This window comes from Miscanthus floridulus, chromosome 5 (assembly GCF_019320115.1).
Source record: "Miscanthus floridulus cultivar M001 chromosome 5, ASM1932011v1, whole genome shotgun sequence".
NCBI lineage: Eukaryota > Viridiplantae > Streptophyta > Magnoliopsida > Poales > Poaceae > Miscanthus > Miscanthus floridulus.
In genome coordinates, this window is record NC_089584.1 from 67,576,258 (window position 1) to 67,596,888 (window position 20,631).

General features: G+C 44.9%; 1 pseudogene; it reads left to right on the forward strand.

The window, feature by feature from the left end:
• The window catches only part of LOC136454735 (probable monogalactosyldiacylglycerol synthase 3, chloroplastic), a 40,530-nt pseudogene extending 20,468 nt beyond the window's left edge, over positions 1–20,062 (forward strand).
• The last annotated feature ends 569 nt before the right edge of the window (positions 20,063–20,631 follow it).

Here is a 20,631-nt window from a genome sequence, read left to right on the forward strand (position 1 = left end):
TAGTATTGATGAGCAAGGGGTAGTAAGGTACAAAAATAGATTGGTGGTTCCATCAAATGAGGGGATTAGAAGGAAGATTTTGAATGAATTTCACTATTCCAAGTTGTCTATCCATCCTGGCAGCAATAAGATGTATCATGATTTGTGCCACTTGTATTGGTGGTCCAACATGAAGCAGGACATCACCAAGTATGTCACGGAGTGTGACACTTGTGGGAGAGCTAAGGCCGACCACATGCGTACCCTAGGATATTTGCAGCCTTTGCCCGTTCCTGTGTGGAAATGGGAAGATATTTCCATGGATTTCATTGTGGGTTTACCCCGCACATCCAAGGGCTATAACTCTATTTGGGTCATTGTGGATCGCCTTACCAAGTTAGCTCATTCTCTCCCAGTGATTTCCACATATTCTGCCAAAAAGTATGCCGAGTTGTATTTGGACCAGATTATGACCCTGCATGGAGTCCCACTTACTATTATTTCTGATAGAGGGTCAGTTTTTATCTCTTGCTTCTGGGAGCAACTCTAGGAGTGTCTTGGTACTAGTCTCCTCTATAGTTCAGCCTATCACCCATAGACTGATGGCCAGATAGAAAGGGTAAACTAGGTACTAGAAGATATGTTGAGAGCTTGTGCCATTTCTTTTCCAGAGAAGTGGGATGGATGCTTGAACTTAGCTGAGTTTTCCTACAACAATAGCTATCAAGAAAGCATTCGTATGGCACCCTTTGAAGCTCTATATGGGAAAAATGTAGGACACCAATCAACTGGGTTGAAGTGGGAGACCATGGATACTTTGAGCCTGACTTCATCAAAGAAGCTCTAGAGCAAGTCAGCATTATTCAGAATCATTTGAAGGCAGCTCAGAGCTGACAGAAAGCTTATGCGGACAAGCAAAGAAGGCCTTTGCAGTTTGTAGTTGGGGATTATATGTACCTCAAGGTGTCTCCTATGAGATGGGTGCATCGGTTTGGTGTCCATGGCAAGCTAGCTCCTCGATACGTGGGTCCTTACCAAATTTTGAAGCAGTGTAGCCTAGTTGCTTATCGTCTCCAACTTCTAGATATTTTATCGGTGGTACACGATGTGTTCCATGCATCTCAGTTGAAGAAATGTTTGCGGGTACCTGATGAAGCTATGGAAATTGAAGGAATTCCCCTCTAGCCTGACTTGATGTATATTGAGCATCCCATCAAGATCTTGGACAAAAAGGAGAGAGTGACAAGGAACAATGTGGTGAAATTCTACAAAGTTCAGTGGCAAAACCACTTAGAGGATGAAGCCACATAGGAATAAGAGAGCTATATCTTGAAGCATTACCCCCATCTTCTTTCTGGTTTGCCGAGGTAGTTGTCTACATTGAAATGTAATTCTTATCTTTTCTCTCACACTAGACACATGAAATCTCGGGACGAGATTTTGATTTAGGGGGTAGATTTGTAACACCCTCGGTGTTACACTATAATTTTTTGCTGAAACACTGCATGGGCATCATGTTTATGTGATAATGTATGTAAAATAGTGTGTAAATTAATTTCTGTAACTCGAAACGATCGACGGAAACGCGAAACGAAAGTTACCTTTCAATGTCGCGTTACATCACTTAGGGTTTTAAATTACTTTTTATTAAGCGAAAATGCTATAGAACGTATATACAGAATTTTAATAAAGTTTGTAGTACAAACATCATAGGTGACGATGAAATACTTGAGGTCGCGAAAGGAATTCACTAGCTAGCATACCGAATAGCTTGGAAATCAAATTCGACGTGAATCCGATCCAGACTTAGTCGGATTTCCTAAGTCGGGAAACGCTTTGACGAAGCTAAGTTCGGCAATTCTTGTAGAAGAATTGGGTTAAGTAGTGGTATGGTCCTAGGGCTTGTTTTACTAGCCTAACATGCCATCTCGAGTGTAAAATAGGTGGTTTAGCAATTGAAGCATCGAGTTGGATTTTTGGGGTGCTTTAAAAATCGTGCATGGCACGCTACCGTCGGTTTTAGTGTCTGGGCATGGTCACCGTGCCTTGGCCTAGCATCGCCGCTCGTCCACACGTGCACACGTGCACCACCGCATGGGCTCCGCATCACCGCTACCACGCTCACGCATGCGACTCACGCGCGCACGCCATGCTCGATGGGACGCTAGGGGCCGGCGAGCCTAGCCACTCTACCACCGCCGCTGCCATCATTGCCAGCACATGCATGTGCCTCTGCATCTCGTGCACTCACATCACTTGCATCGCGTCGTCATTGTTGCTGCGGCACACGCCCATTGTGCCGTCACATGGCCTGGTCGTCGTCGTCTTGCGAGTCAAAGTGCTACGATCGCACGTCATCGTGCCGGCCTCATACACGCATGTGGAGCCATCATTCGTCGCACCGTTGTCCTCTTCCATTTAGTGGTTGCGCCACACCGCGCTTCCTATCATAGTCTCTTTGAATGGCATCATGCCGGCCGGCCGAGCCGCGCCAAGGTGAACCCACATAGCGTAGCCCCATTCGTGTAATTGCGCACGCCTAGAGCTTGAATTGGGGCCTAGCTTCGCGCCAAGCCTACCACTGCTGCAGTTGTATGGTGTTGGGCTTCAATTTGAGGTTTCCCCCGCCATCGACCACCTTAAGACCAAATGGCGTCATCCACCCAATTGGCCTCGCACCGTCCACCTCCATCCAATTAACCATGCATCCAACTAGCTCTGGTGGTTAGCTCACGATTGGAGTCGACTCGACGAGCTTTCATCCTCCAGTGAGGTACTACGAAGCTTTTCCCTCGTGGCGGTACACCATGACCATCGGGGTGGGTGCTCGGCTAGGGCGTCGTTCCTTGCCCCTTTGTCTCAATTGAGCGGTGCTTTTGTGTCTCCTTGACTTGGTTGCCTCTCCTGTGAAACAGTTTCAGTAGGAGTGCAGCGAGTCACCGAGAATGCCATCATCGCACTTGCCGTGAACCAGAGCAACCCCACGCACGTGGCTAACCACCTTGCCGAGCCTCACGACTTCGTCCAGGCCATCCTTCATGTCTCTGGTGAGGCCCTCCTACTCCTAGGGTAGATGGTTGAATCGGTTAGGGCCAAGGCTCGCCGGAGCACGTGGTCGCCTCCCACAAACATGGTTTAGATGTTGTGTCTATGGCTGGTCTGTTTGGGAGTAGAACAGGTATATCTAGGACTACTAGAATGTTATTAGTACTCTAGGCATGGAGTCTAGGTAGTTATGGTAGCGCTGGGCTTGATGTTTTCACCGGCGTCAGTGTCACCATGGCCAAACCCCGCCGTGGTGCATGGCCACGCCTCTGTGCGGCACCAATCATGGTGTTTTATACCTCTATCGACTACGCTTGTGATGAAGAGTGTCACGGTGGTGATGTTTGCTACCGAGGAGGTCCGTACTCGTCGGCGTTTGGCCGGAGATGCCGCAGCCTCTAAGAAGTTCTGGCCAGGGACTTTGAAATAGGAATTCAAAGTAAGTTGGGGGGTTAGTGAGAGCGTCAGTGAGAGAGTGAAATAGTAGATAGGACTGTGGATTAATTTAGTTGAAAGCCGAGGGCTCTTTTGCATAATCATCGGCGCGCGCGCGGGTTTCCCCTCCGTGGACCACTATCGCGCGTGGGCCGAGCCGCGTGGGTCGCGCCAGAGTGCTACATGTGCGCGCGTGTGATGCGCGGGAGTGGGCCACGCCGCTCACTCACGGGCCACGCGGTGGATGTTGGTTTTTCATTTTTCATTGAATTTGCAAAAGGTTTGTTCAATTTAGTGTTGAGCTGAACTTTGAAAAATTATAGTAAATTCTGTAGATGTCCAAAAATAGTGAAACAAAATTTGTTAGGTTCACAAAAATGCGATCTAGCTGTTGGTGTAGTTAGTTTATAGTTATCTATGATAATGATAGATTCATTAATTCATTTAGGAGAGCTTAGTATTAGTTAGCTTAATATTTATAGGAATTTTTGTGGCACATTGGTGATAGCTTTAGCCATGAAATTTTTATAGTAGGTTCATTAGATTATTATGTACTCACTGTAATTTTTTGTAGCATTAGAATAGGGTGATAAATAGGGTGGCTATTACTCCTTGTTTTATAGTATATAGAGTAAATCGGTGTTAAGAGTAAGAATGCCTTTAGTTGCTAAGATAATACGTGCCATGTTTCATACCTGTTGTGGTAACAATAGGTAACTTAGCACCTTAGCCGATAGAACTAGCTTAGTAGCTTGATAGGTGTATTCATATTTTAAGAGTTGTTGTTGCTGTATTACTAAGTGTTGCATCATCATTTCAGGCATGTAGATCATGAGTTGGTAGAGTTCATGTCTGCGGATGAATAGGAATATGAGGAGATTACTGAGGAGTACGAGGAGGAGGTTCTTATACAGGAGGGAGCCCCAGAGCTGTTCGTTGCTAACTTTGTTGACACACCGCCTACCTAAGGCAAGCCCCGCTGCATAACCCTTATTTTGAAGAGAGAATTATGTATTTGGCACTGAAACAAATCAGTCTTTCGTATTTAGCACTTAAAAATTTGAACTTTCTTATCTGGCATCAAATTAAAATTTCCTTCCCTATATAACACTACCGTCCATTTCATCCATTTATCTGTTAGTTGACTATCTTGACCGTGTCAGTTTTTTCTTGGCGTGACCAACCTACCCTCACGCATCCAATTTGTCCGTGGACTTCCCGAGCGGCCGAGCCTTCCCGTCTCCCGTGTGTCTGTGACCTTCTTCCCCGAAAAAACACACCAAACCCTAGATTGATGGAAGGAGGAGGAGAGGATGATGGAGCAGAGATGTTGTGGCCGGTGGCGCCCAGCACCAGCTGCGCATGCTCTCTGGCGGGGCGACCTCACCGGCGGAGCCAGGCCGTGGCGCGGTCGCGGCGGCAGGACCGACACTCCGGCCAGCCCGCGGCGTGGCGGAGGCGATGCGGCCCCTCCGGCCAGCCAGCAGCGTGGCAGAGGCGACGACGAACCCAAACCGACCGAAAGCGGAAAGCAAACAGCAGACGACTCGAGAGGACACAGGAAGGCGCGAAGAAGACAGAGATCCACGCCCACGCCAACGCCATCACGCCACTCCCTCCCCACTACTCAGGACAGCGAGCAGGTACAAGCAGATCTCCCTCCACGATGCGCCGACCGCGCTTCCTCTCCGCTGCTCCCCCGGTTGGTTCCTTCTCTCTGCCCTTCTTCTTTCCACGCGTCTTTCCTGTTCATGGCGCTTGATGGATGCAGGCCGGGCCCCCACGTTCTCCTCCGATGGAGGGTTGGCTTTATTATTATTTTTATATATGTTCCTATAAAATGAAAAATCCTGCAGCTGAAGGAGGGATCATGGAGCGCGGGGTTCTGGGCTCCAGGGGCGCCGGCGCCGTCCAAATCTTGGGGACGAAGACCGGGGCCGCGACATGAGTGCTCCTCGCGGTCCCTTCTCCTCTTGTCATTCTTTTGTGATCGGGTGCAGACAGGTCTGGGATCGTACCGTGGGACTAACTAATTCAGTTTTTTTGATTGTTGGAGTGAAAACGCTGTATGGAATATTGCTCTTGGGGCTGTGAAGCCGTGGGATTCTAGCATTATTTATGATGATTGTTTTGTTTTCCATTCCAATATATATATATAATTTTCATTAGTGATCCATTGTTTCCCCACCAGAGCAACCCATTTCAGAAAGTGTACTTGAGTAAGATCAATTTCTTTTCGATCGCCAAATCAATATATGTATGTTACTACAAGAGTTGAGGGTATCTAATCTGCAGGCAAGATGGCATAATACTGTGGGTTACAAACCATGTTATTTGGGTTTGCATTTTCTGGAAGAAGGTTAATACTATGAGACCTACCCAAAAAATTGTTATCTTTTATTTCTTGATTATTTTGTAATACACAGAAAACTGAAATCTACAAATTTAAAAGGATCTACCGGTAAGAATATATGTAAGTATTTAAGTTATATTGCTAAATCAAATATGTTGCTAGCTAGTAGTAGACATTTTGATTTGAACCCGTAGTAAATCAGGGCATAATTCTATTTGACACTTCATCCTTCACATCACTAATTTTATGAACTTTTTGGGATGTGTTCGAGCTGAGCTTAGATGATTTTGCTACTGGGGATGGACAGACGGAATGGCCTTTATTTTCAAATTGGATGATCTGTTCTATTGGCATGCAAGCATACATCATCGGTTCTATATTTGATTGGTTGTTCTACTATTGGCAGGTCATGTGGTAAAACAACCTCTACAAGTTTTACTGGTTCTACCAAACATGAGCAGAACTTGCATGAGAATGTTAAGCCGTTGCAATTGGCAACAAATGGATCCTCTCGTTTGGCTTACAGAAGTCCAGTGTTTAAACATCACTGGAATCTTTCTGCTAGTTCTTCCTCTGCAAATGTGGTTGCCACTTTTGATGATGAACAAGATGTATCTTCCAGTGTTGTTGAAGAAAAAATTGGAGTACTGCGCCCAGCACCAGCTGCGCTTGCCCTCTGGCGGGACAGAGGGAGTAATTCGTAGTTTCGGTGATTGAGCGAGAAATATGAGTACTTGTATACTTCTGATGTTTAATTGTGGAGAACTCTAGATGATTGGCTAGCTGTGTGTACTATTCTAAGTATTTGTGGAGAAATATCTGTTTGTTGTCTTTATGTCTTGCGATGATCTGACAAGAATATAGGACTGACTAAACTGAGATGAGCGAGCTGCTAAACTGCATCAAACAATTTCTAACCAAGCTAACTAGACAGGGCAAATCCCTCCCGTGCTAAGCCTACCCTAGCGGGACCCGCTCTTGCCTTAGAATTTGAAATTTATTATTTATTTATTTGCAGACTTCGATTATTAAAATTTCATGTTTTAGTTCACAATATATTTGTGATATTTATAATTTTCTTATTTGACAACCTGTCCATCTATTATTTTCTTATTTGGCATCATGTATTTCTGCTACAAAGAAGGGCATTCATGTCATTTTACCAGTCACTTGACGCCGTTACTAGCCAAAATGAACGGCAGTGCTATTTAGGGAAGGAAATTTCAACTTGGTGCCAAATAAGAAAGTTCAAATTTTTTAGTGTCAAATACGGAAGACCGATTTGTTTCAGTGCCAAATACATAATTCTCTCTATTTTGAATGATCACTGAATATATATGATGTGCATTTATGTTATAGGCATTTTATGGAAACTACATGCATAAATATATCTACCTATGAGTCCTATTAGTATAGGTGGAGTAGCTGCTATGCTCAAGATGTCGGTAGCGTGAGTAACCTGTCGTTACTCACAATAGGTGATTATTATCACTCATGATAAAATGGTGGAAAGAAAAATAGAGATCAGGCAGGGATATGGCTTGGGTATTGGTGGGTGTAAGAGGTTGTGTCCTGTGGCCAACGGGGCATAGATTGGTTACACTTTTTCCCTATCTATGTTGGTTAAGGATCATCCGTTGTAATGGATGCTAGGCAAGTCGCAGATTTATTATCCTGAGCACATACTTAGGTATGGGCGTAGGGAAGGCTTGTTGTTCTCTTGTCGTGGGTTTCGGCTCTTTCTACACTGACTGAATGGAGGCGGGGATGGTGGAGGCTAAGCACCGCACTGAGTCTGGGACATAGGAGCAGGGGCTTGGAGTCCAAGTTTGGATAGGGACCTAGACCCCTTGACAGGAGAGTGGTGGGTTGGTCCTGCTTGTGCCTGGGGTACAAGCGGGGCGTGTGTTTCGGGGTAAGTAACTGGGTGATGAGGACATGACACCCATAAATATGACCATGTTTGGCACATGGTATGGAGGGGCAGGAGGCTAGCAAGGGTGTCCAAGTCAAGAAGGAGGCTCGAGGCTAATTCGGTTCGAGTCTCCAAGGTGGAGGCCCAAAGCTACTCAAGTTCGAGTCTATCTCGGCCTATAGGACTAATCTGCCTTCAACTTGTCACCCAGGACGCATCCGGACTCCATTTTCGACGATCCACATATGGTTGGAAAGATAATTTGATAAGGAAGCCAATCCAAGTGGTCTCACGTCAAAAGGCCTTCAGAATCAACAGAAATCATCAAAACAAGTCAGTGTCCAGAATCTACCAGGGTGCTGCAACACTGTCTTTTGGTCCGTTGGACCGTGTATCGTGTTTGGGCCCATTAGGGGGCGCATCTAGGGTAGGCGATGACCCTAAGACCTTTATAATCATATGCCGCCGCCATCATTAGGTTTTGGGTTTTGCTTAGATTAATCTGTCAAGAACAGTTTTGTCGTTCATCAGTTTGTGAGACCCTAACTTCGTGAGATTAATCATTCATCTACAATTTGGTTGCTTTCTTTCTTGTTCTTACTTGTATTCTTTATTGCGCAGGCAGGGATTAGCCTTCTTGGCGAGGTCAACTAGATCCATGTCTTGGTTGATAACCAGAGGAGTTGTGGTGCTAAGATTGCAGGGTTCGATCTTTCGATCTAAACCTGGATCGGTGTGTCATTCTCCGCCACAACGATAGTTACCTCTACCTGACGGAAGATCAGGATCCCTGTTCTTATTAAGTGGTATCAGAGCTAAGGTATACCGTCAGGTTCACAATTACCCCCTAGTTTTGAGTGTTTCTCATTCGTCCCATAGTCCAGTGCCACACTTGTTTTTTCTGTCCTAGAACCTTCTGCGCCATAGCCTTTGCATATTTCAGTTTTAGAGTCCGTCGTGCTGAGTTTGTGTCCTAGTCGAGGTCTTGTAGCTAGTTAGGTCATGTTAGAGTCTAGTTCGTGTGTTTTCCCCCATCATTTCCATCAAATCTTTGCATCAGTGACCAATTTTGCGCACATTGTTCCCATTTTGTCCTCTAATTCGGAGCCAATTCTTAAAACTGGTCTAGTTTTCGCATACGAACTCGGATTTCGACGTTCCATATATCAAAATCGATCAGAAAAAAAATTTGGATCCGTCCATCCCCCACATTCTTGGGGTCGGAGATTTTTATTTTGGTCAAAAACTGGTCACAAGATCATTTTTTCGTTGTCACAAGCTTTTTGTCGTTTTTAGCACGTCTTCTGAAATTTCCACAGGCCACGTCTTTCACTTGTTTAGGATCATATTTTCTATGGTTACTTCTTTTGTGCTCCTAAGTGAAGAAAAAAATATCAAAAATAAAAAGAAAAAGTCAAAATTTCCCAAAAAAACAACGACAGTCCAAAAAATAGAAAAAGAGGGGCAAAAGAGGAACAATATCTAGAGGAGCACATAGAGAAGGCCAAAGTGAGTTGTGTTAGCGTGTGCTGTCTTGTTCATTATTTGTGTTGCTGTTGCTACCCACTATACTTATTTTTCACACACCTGTCACCTTGCTATCCATCATACTTATTTGTCACACACCTGGTACTTGAAACATTTTAGACCAGCAACGAGAATAAGTACTTTGGACTATAATTCAGCATTACTTTCTGTTACTAACTTGTGTGCCAAATATACATATTATTCTTTGTGTGCCTTCCAAGCTCCACAAACTCTTCAGATTAGTACAGAAAAAGGGCCTTGCAATCTCGGTACCACTGCCTCACAGGTATTACGAACCAGCCACCGGTTGTACCGCTGAAAGCTCTAGTTTGGTTTTGGTTAATTGATGAAACCCTAAGTGCTAACCTAGTTTATCAAAGTGATTATGAGATAGGTAGCACTACTCCAAGTGATGAAGCAATGACGAAGATCATGACAATGGTGATAGCATGGTGATGATCAAATGCTTGAACTTGGAAAAGAAGAAAGAGAAAAACAAAAGGCTCAAGGCAAAGGTATAAAATGTAGGAGCCATTTTGTTTTAGTGATCAAAACACTTAGTGAGTGTGATCACATTTAGGATAGATAGCCGTACTATTAAGAGGAGTGAAACTCGTATCGGAATGCGGTTATCAAAGTGCCACTAGATGCTCTAACTCATTGCATATGCATTTAGGATCTAGTGGAGTGCTAACACCCTTGAAAATATTTGTGAAAAAAGGCTAACACATGTGCGCAAGGTGTTTGCAGGGTTGAGATGGGTTTGGGTCCCTCTCTCGGCAGGATTCGGCGCTTTGGGGAAAATGAAATGTCTATTTTCTATTGCGTCGGATGCAAAATTCTTGGTGGTTGGCACACTTGAGCAAGGGTGAAAAAGTTAGAGTTGAAATGGAGTTGGTCGAAATGATGCTGGCATCGGTCTACTGACCAGACGCTGGGTCACTCAGCGACCGGACGCTGAAAGGCTGCGTCCGGTCGAGCTGGCAGAGAGGTCGCCAGTTTCGGTGTTGCACCGGACGCTGGACCTGAGATGCACCGGACGCTGGTTTCTGCGTCCGGTCAAACTGATAGGTCTGCACAGTGGCTAAGGGTTGAGCACCGGACGCTGGCTGCATCCGGTCAAGGTGGACCGGACGCGTCCGGTCGGAAAAATATGCCTCGGGGAGCTTACTGGAAACGACCGGACGCTGGGGCTTCAGCGTTCGGTCAGTTTTGACCGGAGCGTCCGGTCAGCTTCGTAGCCGTTGAAATCTGATGAACAGCGTTTGAAGCTGGTGACGCGTGGCGTCCATCGGACGACCGGACGCTGAGGGCCAGCGTCCGGTCAGTATGGCCGGAGCGTCCGGTCAGAGCGCGTTTTGCCCAGTGAAGGGGTATAACGGCTCTATTTGATGGGGGCTCTATTTATAGCCCCATGGCCGGCTCAAGGGAGTACTCTTGCACATTTTCATTGACATAGCAACCTTGTGAGCTTAGCCAAAGCCCTCCCACTCATCTCCATCATTGATCCATCATCATTGTGAGATTGGGAGAGAATCCAAGTGCATTGCTTGAGTGATTGCATCTAGAGGCACTTGGTATTCGTGTTGCGCTGCGGATTTCGCTTGTTACTCTTGGTGGTTGCCACCACCTAGACGGTTGGAGCAGCGGTGAAGGATCGGCACGAGTTGGTGATTGTTCGTGGCCGCCTTCGGTGATTGTGAGGGGAGTTGTACCTTCCCCGGCGGAGCGCCGAAAGGTAACTCTAGTAAATTGCTCGTGTCATTGAGTTACCTCACTTGTGGGTCAGTTCTTGCGGTGTCCAATCGTGTGGACGAGGTTTGTGAAACACCTCTTAGCCGCCGAACCACCAAGTGTTGGTCGACACAACGGGGACGTAGCGTGTTGGCAAGCACGTGAACCTCGGGAGAAAATCGATTGTCTCTCTTCTTTGTCATTCTCCCGGTGATTGGTTTGATCTTCATCTTGTGATTGGTTCATCCCCTACACGGCGGTATAATCACCCTACTTACTTGTTTACATTCTTGCAAACTAGTTGATACAAGCTCTTTAGAGTAATTAGAATTGAGAGCTTGCTTTGTTGTTTACATTCATCTAGTTGAGCTCTTGAGAGTAGCAAGTTTGTGTGCCTAAGTAATCATTGCAACTAGAATTGTTGGATAGGTGGCTTGCAACCCTTGTAGAGCTAGAGCAAGTTTGCATTATGCTATTTGTCATACTAATCAAATTGCTCTAGTTGATTTATAGATTTTTAAATAGGCTATTCACCCCCCCTCTAGCCATACTAGGACCTTTCAACCGCCCACTGCTTGCGTTGATAAGAACTTTGTAAGAGCTTGGTAAGACGCTTCCACTTTATGTGAAAAGTGACACCACGACAACCACATAGTCATTTGATAGGGATAATACTTTTGTGTTGTCTTTTGCTGTCTTCTAACAATGACATGTTGTTCGTATCCACTGACTTATGATGATATAGGTGCTGATGAGTACATGGAGTGGGAAATTGCCATAGATAACATATTTGCTACTCGCTTTATGTGTCCAAGGAGGAAGGTAAAAATGCAGCTAGTGTTTTGCGACATTCTGCTTTATCTTGGTGGGAGTCATTAGATCCTTCTGATAAACCTCAAACTTGGAATGATATGAAACTCCTTATGCGAGAAACCTTTCTTAATCCACCTCCTGTTTTGACTTCATATGCTGAGGTGCACCATTTAGAGGAAGAGTCTGTTGTTATTCCTCTTGCTATGACTAACCTTCTGCAGGATAATGTCCATAAGCGAGAGGATGACATGGAAGAAAATGAGGAGCTCACAACCTGATATGTAAATTCAGAACCATCACTTCACAATGCACCTATTACTCCTGCTGAGAACATAGGTAATGCTCATGGTGCTACACTCACAGAAAGTGAGAAATGTTTTAATGTACTAAATTTTTCCACAAACCATGCTATCATAGAGCAATTGTTAGTGGAACCCTCTCTTGATTTATCTCTGTCCCATGATAATCTGCTTGAAGTTCCTTGTGATCAAGATAAATTGGTTGATGATGCTTCAGTTTTACATGTTTTGGAACCAGTCACTTGTGCTGAAAATAAACATGTTATTCATATTGCTAATAAAACTGATGAGTTCAAACTGTTGTCTTCTTTACATACTTTGGGTTACATTGAATTTGATCTTTTATGTAACCTAGATTCTTTGGAGGAGAGCCTTTTTAAAAATGCTGATTTGCCTTGGTTTTCTAAACACACATATCATGTTATTGGCAAATATAACAACAAGAGACAATATATGATACATCGAGTATACATTTATAGTAATATGAATTTTCCTTTTGTTGTATAAGGTTATGATCGTTTAGAGGGCAGCCATAATAATACAAACATTTTCTCATGTTCCTCAAAGAAACAAGTTCACTTCCAAGAAGGGGAGCATTGTTGGTGGCTATCTATGTCTGCTAGACCATCTATTCCTGCATTGTCTTTGGTTAGTTCTAATCTTTTGTAGGATAGTGTTGACATACATCGTGTGCATTCGGATCATGGAGTTTACATGCTTGCTGAAATTTCTTAGAAACATGGTCATGTTCCTTCTCACACTTATTTCAGTTCCCTTTGTCTTCGCAACCACATTCTCCTTTATGTTGTGCAGGATCAGTTTCAAGCACAATCGACGCCGAGGACGGCTTTTCGTCAAGAAGGGGAGGATGACGAGGACATGACACCCATACATATGACCATGTTTGGCACATGGTATGGAGGGGTAGGAGGCCAGCAAGGGTGTCCAAGTCAAGAAGGAGGCCCGAGGCTAATTCGGTTCGAGTCCCCGAGGTGGAGGCCCAAAGCAACTCAAGTTCGAGTCTGCCTCGGCCTCCAGGACCAGTCTGCCTTAAACTTATCACCCAGGACGCATCTGGACACCGTTTTCGACAATCCATATATGGCTAGAAAGCTAATTTGATAAGGAAGCCAATCCAAGTGGTCTCACATCAAAAGGCCTTTAGAATCAACAGGAATCATCGAAACAAGTCAGTGTCCAGAATCTGCCAGGGTGGTACGACACCGTCTTTTGGTCCGTTGGACCGTGTATCATGTTTGGGCCCATTAGGGGGGCACATCTAGGGTAGGCGACGACGCTAAGACCTTTATAATCATACATCGCCACCGTCATTAGGTTTTGGGTTTTGCTTAGATTAATCTGTCAAGAACAGTTTCGCTGTTCATCGATTTATGAGACCCCAACTTCGTGAGATTAATTATTCATCTACAATTTGGTTGCTTTCTTTCTTGTTCTTGCTTGTGTTCTTCGTTGCACAGGCATGGATTAGCCTTCTTGGCGAGGTCAACCGGATCCGTGTCTTGGTTGATAACCAGAGGAGTTGTGGTGCTAAGATTGTAGGGTTCGATCTCCTGATCTTCCATCAGGTAGAGGTTATGAGGACATGACACCCATACACATGACCATGTTTGGCACATGGTATGGAGGGGTGGGAGGATAGCAAGGGTGTCCAAGTCAAGAAGGAGTCCCAAGGCTAATTCGGTTCGAGTCCCCGAGGTGGAGGCCCAAAGCAACTCAAGTTCGAGTCTGCATTGGCCTCTAGGACCAATCTGCCTTAAACTTGTCACCCAGGACGCATCCGGACTCCATTTTCGACGATCCACATATTGTTGGAAAGCTAATTTGATAAGGAAGCCAATCCAAGTGGTCTCACATCAAAAGGCCTTCAGAATCAATGGGAATCATCAAAACAATTTAGTGTCCAGAATCTGCCAGGGTGCTGCGACACCATCTTTTGGTCCGTTGGACCGTGTATCGTGTTTGGGCCCATTAGGGGCGTGTCTAGGATAGGCAACGACCCTAAGACCTTTATAATCATATGCCGCTGCCATCATTAGGTTTTGGGTTTTGCTTAGATTAATCTCACAAAGTTGGGGTCTTACAAACCGATGAACCACTTAATGGGAACGGGGATCCCGTTCTTCCATCAGGTAGAGGTAACTATCGTTGTGGCGGAGAATGACACACCAATCCGGCTTTAGATCGAAAGATCGAACCCTGCAATCTTAGCACCATAACTCCTCTGGTTATCAACCAAGATACGGATCGGGTTGACCTCGTTAAGAAGGCTAATCCCTGCCTGCGCAACGAAGAACACAAGCAAGAACAAGAAAGAAAGCAACCAAATTGCAGATGAATGATTAATCTCACGAAGTTGGGGTCTCACAAATCGATGAACAGCGAAACTATTCTTGACAGATTAATCTAAGCAAAACCCAAAACCTAATGACGGCGGCGGCGTATGATTATAAAGGTCTTAGCATCGTCGCCTACCCTGGATGTGCCCCCTAATGGGCCCAAACATGATACACGGTCTAACGAACCAAAAGACGGTGTCGTACCACCCTGGCAGATTCTGGACGCTGACTTGTTTTGACGATTCCTGTTGATTCCGAAGGCCTTTTGACGTGAGACCACTTGGATTGGCTTCCTTATTAAATTAGCTTTCTAGCCATATATGGATCGTCGAAAATGGTGTCCGGATGCGTCCTGGGTGACAAGTTTAAGGCAGACTGGTCCTGGAGGCCGAGGCAGACTCGAACTTGAGTTGCTTTGGGCCTCCACCTCGGGGACTCGAACCGAATTAGCCTCGGGCCTCCTTCTTGACTTGGACACCCTTGCTGGCCTCCTACCCCTCTATACCATGTGCCAAACATGGTCATATGTATGGGTGTCATGTCCTCATCACTGGCACATTGATTTGCAAATCGTCGTCGTGTCGGTACGACTTGTCTTAACTCTAGCACCGTAGTAAGAACAGAAAGATGAAAGGTGATGAAATGAAACTGTTTTCTCAACTCTTGCTTGAAAGTAGAACATGTGCTTACTTAGAATGGTTAGATAATGAATCAATTATGACTGCTAATAATAACATAAATAAGGATTCACTATTAGTATTGCTTTGTGCAAAAAAAAAGAAACTAGCAAACCATAAAGCTTATCATATCCCTTGGAGTCAGGAAATTATCCCCGCTAGTCGGATAAGTCTTGTGAGTACATTATGTACTCAGGGTTTATTTACCCCTGTTGTAGGTACTGCTTGAGACATAGCCATTGTGTGAAGGATTCTTCAGGTGGGCACAGACAGAACCTTGCTTATTATCGATAGATGTTTACTTGATGTTTATTTTCATTTCGCTGTTTAATATTCCGCACTCTGACTTTGGTAATGTAATAATATAATTTTTAAGAACTTTGGATGTATGAAATGGACTAAGTTTGTAACTCGTTCTCATTATTGGATCCTTGGGAAAAAAATGTGGATCTTTCGGGATCTTCCTTGGGGTGTGCCCGACGGAACCCACCCGATGTGGCTCGCTCTCGGGGTGCTTAGTGTCAGTGGAAGACAAGCGCCTCTATAAGCGCGTTATCTCAGGCGGTTCTTAGCGTGTTGAAGGAACTTATTGCATATGAGCAATAACATTATGGCATGTCGTTAGGTGGAGAAGATCAAGAGGCATAGCTTGGCTACAATGGACCGGGTTGCAAGCATGAAGGTAAGCTAGAGGCTTGGGGTGTGATGGACCGTTGAGACGGTGAAACACGAGTAGAAAGCTCAACGCCAATGGACCAAGGCAATGGTGAAGAACAATTGAAACTGCAACCGATGGACCAATAAGGTCATGTGATGACATGAAGTGGATGAGAGGATCTAGATGACAAGAGGAGGACAAATAACCTATAATTTTTTTTTTACAAAAGCACAACACTAGCGCAAAGATGATTAGTACAATAAATGATCCTAATAGCCTCTACTTGCTCTAGCTCCATACGTGTACACTCGGTCGCTGTTCTATCGTCAAGTTTTGCTCTAGCTTCTTGATTGAGCTATTATCATAGCAAATACTTTTCAAATGTATATATTCACTGCCCTACTTCCATATTCCGTACTAAATCTGTCCTAAATTATAAGACGTTTTGGTTTTTCTAGATACATTATTTTCACTATGTATCTAGACATAATGTATATCTATGTGCATAGCAAATGCAACATATCTAGAAAAACCAAAACGTCTTATAATTTGGAATGAAGGAAGTAGTTATGTATTTCAATCAAATGTTGCAATTATAGTCTTTATTTAAATGTAAGAGACTTTTCGTCGGTGCAACACATGGACATGTTTACTAGTATACCTAATATATGTGAAAATTAAAACTCAGGCTTCTTCTGTATCTAATAATAAAAAGGCCAAATTTTCGGCCATTTTTTTCTTCCGTCTATTTTTTTCGTCCACCTTTCCCTAACTACCGGTAGTCGAGAGTTTCTTCCGTCTAGACTTATATGACCCTAGATAGTTATAGGACAAATAGATCTCTCCAAGCCTGAATAAACTGAATAGAATAGAAATCTAATTCAAATAGAAAATAAATTAGACAAAATCTTATTTTATTTTCTAGCACGATACGGAGTCCGACTCAAAACAACCTGGACTCATAAGCCATGCTCATAAGTCTGTTTTATATAGACTAGAAAATGTGCCAGTACGTTGCAATGAAACATATCACGTACAAGATATGGATAGCACGATCCAATACGGTTTAGAATCTGACTCTATATCAATAATTGCGAGACGTTATCTATTGCAACAATGAAACAGCGGCCAAAAAATCGTAGTAGGAAAACAAAATGGAAACAAAAATATATTCGTCTATTTGCTTATGCTATTCAGCCGATTTTAATTCGTATAAATCAGTCGTGTAACAATATTTTTCTCTCACAACAAACTAGTCATACAAATCAGCAGAAGCTGATTTAATACCAGCCGTACGTAGAGTGGCCAAAAACGAAAAGAACTCAAAAATAACAGAGCGGCCGACATGTATAAAAAAATTGAGCCCAACAAAAAAAAAGAAACAAATCGGAAACTCCGTTATGGAAACAAATCGGAAACTCGGAAGCGGACCCAAAAGAATATAGGATAGCTGGACCAAAAAAAGATAGATTCTAATATTATTATCTCTCACAGCTACAAAGACTAAAGAGGAGACATCATTTTGGTGCGACAAAAACTTCGCCTCACCTTCCTGCCCTCCCCATGCGATCATCCCTCTGCCTCACGGTGCGAACCCGCGATCACCCACGTCTGCACTTCCTCCCATGCGCGACAGCCCAAGTTCAAAGCCTGTTAGCGCCGAAAAAACAAAAACGAAAAAAAATAGAAATTGTCTCTTCTCCTTCGCGACACCAGAGGACACGCGACTTCCCTCATGTGGCTAGGGTTTTCGTCCGCCGCCCCTCGGCCAGTCGCTGCCCGCCGGTGCTTCCCTTCGGTCGGCCACCGCAGAAGCCAGGCCGGTCAACGGTCGCCCGCTGGCTGCCCGCCTAGACCCGGCCCACAGGCCGGCCACCTCACGTACGCGCCCCTCAATTCTCCCTCCCTGATTTCGCTTTGCTCTCGCTGCCAGACCGGGGTGTCTGATATGTTCTATTCTGCTATTGTGCAATGGACCGATGGTGGCTGGTGCTGAGGATGCAGTGCAATGGGTGCTGCCATGCTAGAGGACGAGGATCGGAGGTTGCGTACATGACGCGACTGAGGACCACAATGGTAACTGGATTTCTATTTTTATAGTTACTTGGGCATGTGATAGGGCCTGCATTCATTATCCATACTAGATGCACCAAAATGTAACTCACAATAACAATAGGATTGGACAATGTGCGCTACAAATTTACTATCAATAAATATGGTGTCTCTCATTTGGATATGGCCTTAGGAGTGTGTGTGCAGTTTGGTACTCTGCATAATTCAGACAAAAGTAGTCCTGGAAGACTGAATTTTGTGAACGTTGTCGAACATCTATCCACTAACTAACCAAAGAGCACACACCATACGCGCCTCTCGATTATGCTGCTATGCATCATAAACTGATGCCATTAAATTAATTTTGAGGGTAGCTACATTGTTTTCACCGTATTGTATAGGTTCTATGACGCTGTTCTTGGCAAGTGCCAGAGCAGATACAATTTTATTTTATTTTTTTGTTAAAGTTATCATGTAGTTCCCCCACTGCCATGGCCTGAATTGAGCTTTCATTTCCTTTCTTGTTATGGCAAAAAGGTGGTTTCTTTATTGTGGGTTGAACTGTTAGCACCTAGCTAAACTATGGACCAATTTGAGTGCTGGTTCTGCATAAACAAATTTTTGGATGAGTTGCCTATATGTTTTAGATGAATTGTTCTTTTTGTTAACTACAACTTTATACCAGGCTGGCTGCCTGCCTCAACCTGGCCCATAGGCCGGCCACCTAGGCTGGCGCCCGGCGGTGGCACGGGTGGGAGTGGAGGAGTCCATCGGGGGCGGCGGCGAGGGCGGGAATGGAGGAGTCCATTGGGAGGCGGGGGCGGCGGGGCGGGTCCAGGAGTTCGAGCGTGATCTGGTGTCTCTAGCGCTCATGGGGGGGCGCCGTGCACACCGTGGTGGCACCAATCGAGCGCGTCAAGCTGCTGCTGCACGCAGGACGGTAACACCGCTCTGCTAGGCAGGGCACACAGGTTCGTGGGTCAACATTTATCCTTGTGCAACATTTATCTTAACATATGTCCTTTCAGAATTGCCAATATTTCCTTTTATATAATTATTTCATTGTATTTTATATACCATGAACATGATCCACGCCTTATCTGCTGCATGATCTATTTGTTATATCTTTTTTTCTGAATGCCTTGTTTATGGATGAAGAAGGAAGGTGGAGGCTGGACTGAAGAAGTACAAGACAAACATCATAATTAGTGTCCACCCCATCATGCAACTCATTCCTCTGTGGGTTCTCAAATGCCAGTAGTCTTTGTAACTGTGATCACAGACCTCAACACTTGCCACCCCTACATGGTATATTCAGTTAATGATAAGGAAAACATATAGTAAAGCAATTTTTCACTTGATCTGACAATTAGAAGAAAAAAATGCAGGTTCCATGCTGATGTGAATAGATGTTACTGCCCCTCAGAAGAAGTTGCCAAGCAGGCTGCACTGGATGATCTACAACCTTCTCAAATCTACGTGTTCGGTCTTCCACGACCATCATTCTGCCTTGCAGTTCTTGTTAAGGTATTTAGTTCACCCTAAGTTTTTATATTTATATTCCTGCTAATTTTAGTGTGAACCATACATGGTCTTTCAAAAGGATGAGATATTCATTTTACAAGGTTTTGTCCTGTTGTGTTCAATGAATATGTTGTATACCCCAAAAGTGTTACTGTTCAAGTTTCAAGAAAACAGAAAAATATGTCTGCATTGATTTGTCTGAATACTATTCTGCTTGAATTAGATCCAGAGCTTGAATTGGATCCACTTATATGAGGATGATTTGAGGGAACTTGAATTGGATCCTAAGCTTCCTGCAGTGCCACTCATGGGAGGTTGAGGGCATGGGTCTTGTCTACAAGACTGCCAGAGCCCTAGGAAAATCATTGTTTGACAAAGAGCTTGGAAAACTAATTGGGCAGCTTATTGTCATTTGTGGCCAGAGCGAAACGCTAAGCTCCTCACTGCAGGCACTTGAATGGAAAATACCAGTAAATGTTTTATGCACAACTTGTTTTAATTATTTTCTAAAGGATTCAAACCGATTCATCTGTAGAGCATGATATTCTAAAAATAATTGCGTTGTATTATTCAGTGCTTATAGGCTCTCACCTGTCAGTTCCTTTAGTTTTTGAGTAATTCGGGTTTGATTTTCTCCTAGGCATTTGTGAAAGAAGAGGGGAAAAGTGATACCATTAAGGCCCTGTTTGGTTGAGCTATGGATTTTGAAAAAGTAGCTGTGAGCTGTGGCTTTTCGAAAAGCTGCTGTGGATTGAGGGCTGTGGCTTTTGGAAAAGTCCATTTGGTTGAATAGCTGTGGCTTTTAGAAAACTTCTCACACTGACAGGCGCGCCCCACATGTCATACACACACTGCTTCTTCATCCTCTAGCCACCATGGGGATGGCCGTGCTCGCCGGAGCTGGCCGCACCCACCACGGGGACGTACGAATCCGCTCATGCCTACGCCGGGGAGGACCGGATCCACTCGCTCCTACGCCGGGAGGGGCGGAGCTTGTCTGCGCCGCGTTGGGGAGGGCCGTGGAGGGGCAGAGCCTCCTGTGCCGCGACGAGGAGGGCCGGAGCCACCTGCGCCACGCGGGGAGGGTTGGGAGGGGCGGAGGGAAGGGCCGAGGGAGGGAGGTGCCGGCCGTCGATGAGGAGCTGAGGGAAGGCCGCGGCCGTCGGGCCTCCCGCGCGCGCGCCCGAGGCGGCAGCGGCGGAGCTCCCACACGCCCTGTGCTGGCCGCCGGTGGCAGGGTGGCGCTCGCTCTGGTTGTCGAGG